This window comes from Musa acuminata, chromosome BXJ3-5 (genome assembly GCF_036884655.1).
Source record: "Musa acuminata AAA Group cultivar baxijiao chromosome BXJ3-5, Cavendish_Baxijiao_AAA, whole genome shotgun sequence".
NCBI classification, from domain to species: domain Eukaryota; kingdom Viridiplantae; phylum Streptophyta; class Magnoliopsida; order Zingiberales; family Musaceae; genus Musa; species Musa acuminata.
This window is the reverse complement of record NC_088353.1, coordinates 6,038,389-6,044,833: the sequence shown is the minus strand read 5'-3', so window position 1 is coordinate 6,044,833 and position 6,445 is coordinate 6,038,389. Positions and strand designations below refer to the sequence as shown.

At 38.4% G+C, this 6,445-nt stretch overlaps 1 long non-coding RNA gene across 1 annotated transcript; it reads right to left on the bottom strand.

Annotated features, from left to right (window-relative positions):
• Nucleotides 1–3,900: 3,900 nt before the first annotated feature.
• On the bottom strand, nt 3,901–6,445 carry LOC135638632 (uncharacterized). The gene is made up of 2 exons (XR_010496683.1): nt 6,124–6,445; nt 3,901–6,015 (listed from the first exon to the last, which is right to left on the bottom strand). It is a non-coding gene; the product is annotated as an uncharacterized LOC135638632 (long non-coding RNA).

The following is a 6,445-nucleotide window of genomic DNA, read 5'->3' as shown; positions in this document are numbered from 1 at the left end:
CCTTCCTGTCTTCTGCTCTCGGATGCCATTCACCATGCCGAAAGCATCGTCACTATACATCGGGGGAAGGCTGCGAGTCTGTCTCACCAAAAAGCTCCTCACCTAATGATTCCATGCATGATTACAGCTTTCTTTCTACACATTGGCAGACTACGTGCAACGATTCATGAAGAATTAGAAAACTCCATTAATTCTCATATATGAGTCGTGCATAGATGCAGAGATTTTTGTCCAAGAATTCATGTATCCAACTTACGACTATGCATCTTCAAATCTCAGTGTAATGAAATCGTTGATAATGAATGGGACGAGGTTGATTCCGAGGGAGAAGATAAAATTGTTGCTAGTTCTGAAAGAAATAGCACAATCAAAAGATCTCTATCCAAACACCTGCAATCAGAAGTCAACTATGTGCCATGGAATCCCATTACATCCAATCATGCCAAAAGAACAATATCCCATGCCTACTCCACCCCCATTCAAGATTCAATATCAAAAGAAGGGATTCAAATCTCTTGGTATGACCTTTTAGTTTTCACCGTGGCGTTGGCATGGATTATAAGTGATAGAAATAATAGAAGATAAGAACAATAATTGAAGAAGCTTTATTGTAGAAATGAAATAGCTTTAGCTTAATCTATTAACATGTTCCCACTCCTATTTATACAAATTAGGAGGAAGGATTTTCCTAACAGAATAGAGGATTTTCCTCAACAGAATAGAGAAATTTCCTCGTATAGTTAGGAAAATCTTATCTTCTATCATGCCCCCGCAAGATGGTGCTCCTGACAAGGATACCAATCTTGGATCGATGCAAAGAATTGTTTACAAGCGAGAGGCTTCATGAGTAAGATAAGTGTAGATCGCTGCTGCTGCTGCTACGATTACTGTTGCTGTGATGGCACAGGTGTTCCCTTCATTCTCCTTAAGTCTGCCGAATGTTGGCAGATCAGCGAAGACTACCGCGGTGAGGAAGATGAGGATTGACCACGGAGCCTCTTAGGAATGCAACGGCGTTGGTCGCTGGCCGAAGGGTGAAGCTTCACTTTTCTCAGCGACGTTGGTCGCTGGCCGAAGGCAAGAGCGAAGCTTCGCTTTTCTCAACGACGTTGGTCGTGGTTGCGATTACGACGGCTGCGACGGTAGAGAAGAAATCTACAGCAATGTTGCAGTGTTGCTATTAAAGCAAAGGAGGAAACTGCAACAGAGGAGGAAGCTGTAGCAAAAGAGGAAGATGTAGCAGAAGATGAAGGAAAATAGCTACAACGAGGAAGAAAGGTGGGGCAGAGCTGATGAGTAGCACTAGAGATGCCGTAGCGGAAGGGAACGGACGTTGGCACAGAGTGGCAATGGAGAAGACAGTTACCATTCACCTAGGAGGAAAGATTTGTCGCACCAATGATGAATTGACAGTAAGAACAATGATGAATTGACAGCGAGAAGAGAGCTTGCTCTAGGCAAGCGGCTCTGATACCATGATAGAAATAATAGAAGATAAGAACAATAATTGAAGAAGCTTTATTGTAGAAATGAAATAGCTTTAGCTTAATCTATTAACATGTTCCCACTCCTATTTATACAAATTAGGAGGAAGGATTTTCCTAACAGAATAGAGGATTTTCCTCAACAGAATAGAGAAATTTCCTCGTATAGTTAGGAAAATCTTATCTTCTATCAATAAGTGATTAGGGTGTTCTGCTGCATATGAGCATAACCATCTCGTGCATTGTGCTATTTGATGTCCTTTAGGACAAAAGAACTTAGACTTCACCACAAATGAACGCTTTGATATGATTATTAATTATATGATCAAAGCCAAGCCAAAGATTTTTCGCCCTATAATAAATTAACGCTTTGATGTGATTATTAATTATATGATCATATCATAGATATTTAGATTACATGATTCTATCGTAAAATATATTATAGATATGATTGAATTTTGATTGTGGTTATTGGTTAATAAAAAAATTTAATTATGATAGTATTTCTCAGGAGATGACGACGGACACTTGTTTATAAAATGATAGACCTTCTAGAAACGAAACAATTATTTATTGAGAGATTGATCTTCTTATCTCCCCTTTGTCCCTAATCATCACTCTAATCATTACTTATAGTAGTCCTGTGAATGATAAAAAGAGAGGAGACGACGATTCTAGTTCTTCTTGCAAATCAATATTGCTATAGTTTTCGAAACCGATGACGATGTACTTACAGATCAGATAAAGACTTCTGAATAGCATCGAAAGATACACATCATATATTTGATCTATTATTATTTAATTTTTATTTTTGACATTAAAAATTTACACATAACAGTAGTATAAACCATGATTTTTATACTTATAAGATAACCAAGGAGCTTAGGATGTTTTAAAAGGGTCTAAAAAGTAATATAAAAATAAATCATGAATGAAATTAAATTTGCTAGTGAAATTTTAAAATAAATTGATAACATCCGATCATTGAGCTAATTATAGATTGTTCTTTATACTTAGATCATATTAGCATCGCGATCCTTGTATTTAAAAAATTTATATTATGATCTCTATAATTTTAAAAATAAAATAAAAAATATAATTTACTATAATGTCATCAATTGTATTAACGAAAAACATAGCACGTGACACTAAGTGATGGGTAAAAAGATAGTTTTAATATCTCTTATATTTTCAATTATTTTACTAGTAAAAAGATAATTTTAACATCCCACGTGTTGAAAATGGAAGAGATATTAAAATTATTTTTTACCCATCATTTCCAGATCTAACACGTGGTGTCACATGTTATGTTTTTTTTATCAATGTAGCTAACGACATTAGGATATATGAGGTTATTTGTTTTACTTTCAGAAATATATGGATCATAATATTTTTTTTTAATACAGAGATTACGATACTAATAGGATCTAAGTATAGAAGATAATATGTAATTAGCCCCAATTTATTCCAGAATGTACATATATGACAAAGAAAAAGCACAAACTATAACACACCAAAGCTTGAAATTAGTTTGATTGATACAATGTCATTCATTAAATTTACACCTTAAAAACTCCTTTCCGTAGGTACTACCTATCGGTATGAATCTTGATAATTTAAGGTTATAAATGGTTTTCGATTGGCCATATAAGCTAGGTCGTTCATATCAATTATAACATATTTTAAAAAAATAAAAATATTAAAAATAAAATATTTATACATAAAATTATGTGATACCTAGATGAATAAGCTATGATGCATAAGGATTAAAATGTATAGTGAATAAAAAAATAATAACAAATATCCATACTATATCACATTTTTTTAAATTTTTTTAATCAATTCTATCTAAAATATGATATTATTTTATTTATGTATTTATATTAAATTTGTATAACACTAATATCTTTAAGTGTATATTAATCTTCATATCACAATTTCTTTATTGGACTACTGGTCTCTATCTAAAACATAATGTGTCATTTACATCATCTAGATTAATTTATTATTATTATTTTTCCCCTCTACTGCAAAACCCATGATAACCTTTTTTTTTTTTTTTTTTTCTATTGCACATTATTAGTTCATCTTCATGTCTGCTGTGTTGATTGTTATTTGAAGAAAAACTATTAAATATATTTGTCTTGTTATTTATATTATAATAAATAGATGTATTTGCTGAAAGTTTATTATTATAGATTTGATCATCCCAAACATGAACACAAGTACTTTTATACATGTGTGGATCGGATATGTGGCATGCATATATTATGGCAGAACATGGCTATGGAATCTTGTGTTGTTTTGTAATTAATATCTACAACGAAAGGTACAATAAATAGCCTATTATTATTATTATTAATATTATTATTGCTTATTTATATTCTCGATCATTGAGAGAGCCTTTTAGTTGTCATTGGATGCAATGAACTGCGCGGTGGAATTAAAAGGGTGCTTGCCGCACATCAACAAGAGTTGAGATGGAAAGATGTTTGTAATGCTTGCTAGAAATCCACTCATAAATCGCAACCTTCACTCTTGAATCATGGCTTGTCGTTCTCCCGCCTTGCATCAATTTAGAGTTGGACAGACCAAACTGCTGCTATTAGCTCAACTTCCCTCAACCCGTTTGCTTAAATTCCCACCACCGAAGGACTGCATTCCAAGGCCAAGCAGCGGTCGTGGGCTCCCTTGTAATCACCAACGAGGAGAGGGAAGGCGCCGAGATCATTCACGGAACGGCGGAATGCTACCGGCACGCGGTCACGACGCTGGAGGAAGCAAGCGCGTCCTCCCGGTGAGGAACCTCGAGGAGTGCGGGTGGGTGAAGGAGGCGGACGAGAGAGATGACGGGGGTGAGGAGCAAGCGGGTCCCTCCTGCTGTGGGTGCCCATCGTCGCCGAAATAAGCATCCACGAGGGGGAAGACAAGATCCACTTCAAGTCCGCGGTGGGGATCGGCAGGTCTTTCCGGTTTCCCCGTCTCTCGGCCTTCGTCCAAGAGGTGAAGCAGCAGCAGCAGCCCGAGTGAGAGATGGATGCCTGAGACCGTCATACGATTCCATAGCAGGAACGTATATGCTAATATGCGTTTGAGATTGGATGTCATGCGATGGTTTATATGAATTAGACGTATGATTTAGCACATGGAAGAACATCCATTTCCTAATCTACATATCTATGCGGTTCACAACATAGGTGTCGTTGGTGACCGAGGACTAGATTCCAAGGTGGTCTTCTCGAGCCCTCGTGCTTAGCAACAAAGCATTTATCTTCCTCCCTGAGTTGAGTTGGACGCGAGAGGGTGAGGGTTCCCAGGAGAAAGGTTGTCAGGTGATGTGAGTGAGAGATGGGATCCAATGCATGAACGAGAGAGGTCGACACAGTCTTATTGAGGGTGGGTTCGGTCCTCCCTCTTTTTCCTCCCCCACCCAATAAACCCTAATAACAACTCCATAGGCCTAAACCCTAGGTTGGCCATGAGCACAGGACGTGTCTTTCTTTCCACTGTAGTTCCACAGTCCTCCCTTTGAGACACCATTCCCAGGAGCTACATGTCGAATACCACACATGCCCTCTCAGCTCTTACATTTGTTGGGAACCCATTGATTATAATCATACGAAAACTACAGCAGGTGTGGTGTCAGAATTAGTGCACTTGTTCTACATGCATGTTGATGCATGAAGATAGTGATTCATGGGTAACTGGTGCTGATAATGCCCAACATCTCCCACACAGAATTCCAAGACACTTAATATTAGCTAATATCAGATCGTGTGGTCTGTCAGAGAAGTCGATTGCGGGACAAAGAGGTGCTTAGAAGATCATGTACCTGAAAGAGATTTGACCACAGATCTGATAACATTATTTGCTCATCATCTTCAACCCTACATTTCAGTGTTCTTGGAAAACGAAGTATAGCATGTGAAAACTGCAACATTAGTTCATGATGCTACAAGGTCAAAATCAAGACAGAAGCATGGAGCAGTAGGGTAACATCTCCTAGTTTTCGATCAATACAGACCCATCTGAAACGTGACTCGAGAATCAGAAATGAAGGACAGAATCTATATATAAGAACGGACATATGGATCTGCAGGTTTTCAGGGGGTTAGAGAGAACGAGATATATGTATGATATATCATTTCTTTAGGCATGAGAAAGATGAAAATGAGCAGGAAAAGAAGTGGATGAGAGAGATGTGAGAAGAAGGTTGATGATGTGAGGAGGCCACAAGAGGTTATGTGATCGACAAACCTACATGTGGTAGTGAACATACAGATAGATGACTGTCGATCTTTGGAGAAGATCTACGAGAGCTTACAAGACGATCTTTGACGAGATCATCGAGGCTTAGGGTCATCTATGTTGAGGTGTGGTGGTAGATCCGGGGAAGAAAAGAGGAAGGGAGAGATGGCTTGCGGTGGTAATGATAAGATAATGATGAATCCCTTTTGGTGGTCCTGTCAGTTCAGAAGAACGGCAAAAGAAAGACAGAAGCATCATCATTACACCAATCTGCTTCTCCTCTCTCCTCCGCGGTGGATCGTCGAGAAACAACGAAGCCAAGTTAGCTAAAAGAAAGCAAAGAGCAGATCATCACAACCCAAAAAACTCTACGGTTGATTGCAGACCTAACCTGTGCATGGATCTCGGAAAACTCATGATTGCCGAAGACGGAAGCTATGATTGGGGGGAATGAAGCCTGGTCCGAGATCACCAAACGTAAAAGAAGGGAAAAGAAGATAGCAGATCTATCCATCTATCTCTCTAGTTTGGTAGATTCCTCGACCCAGACAACATTCCCCGCAAAGGAAAAGCTTCCTGCTTCTTGTTCTTTCTTCCCCTCAAGTCTCGCTGAGCGAGGGTGGTGAGCGATGATAGCTGACATGATTACCAGCGAGAGACAGAGGGAGGGGGAGAGAGAGAAAGAGAGAGAGAGTACTTGGTGTTGTTGTTGG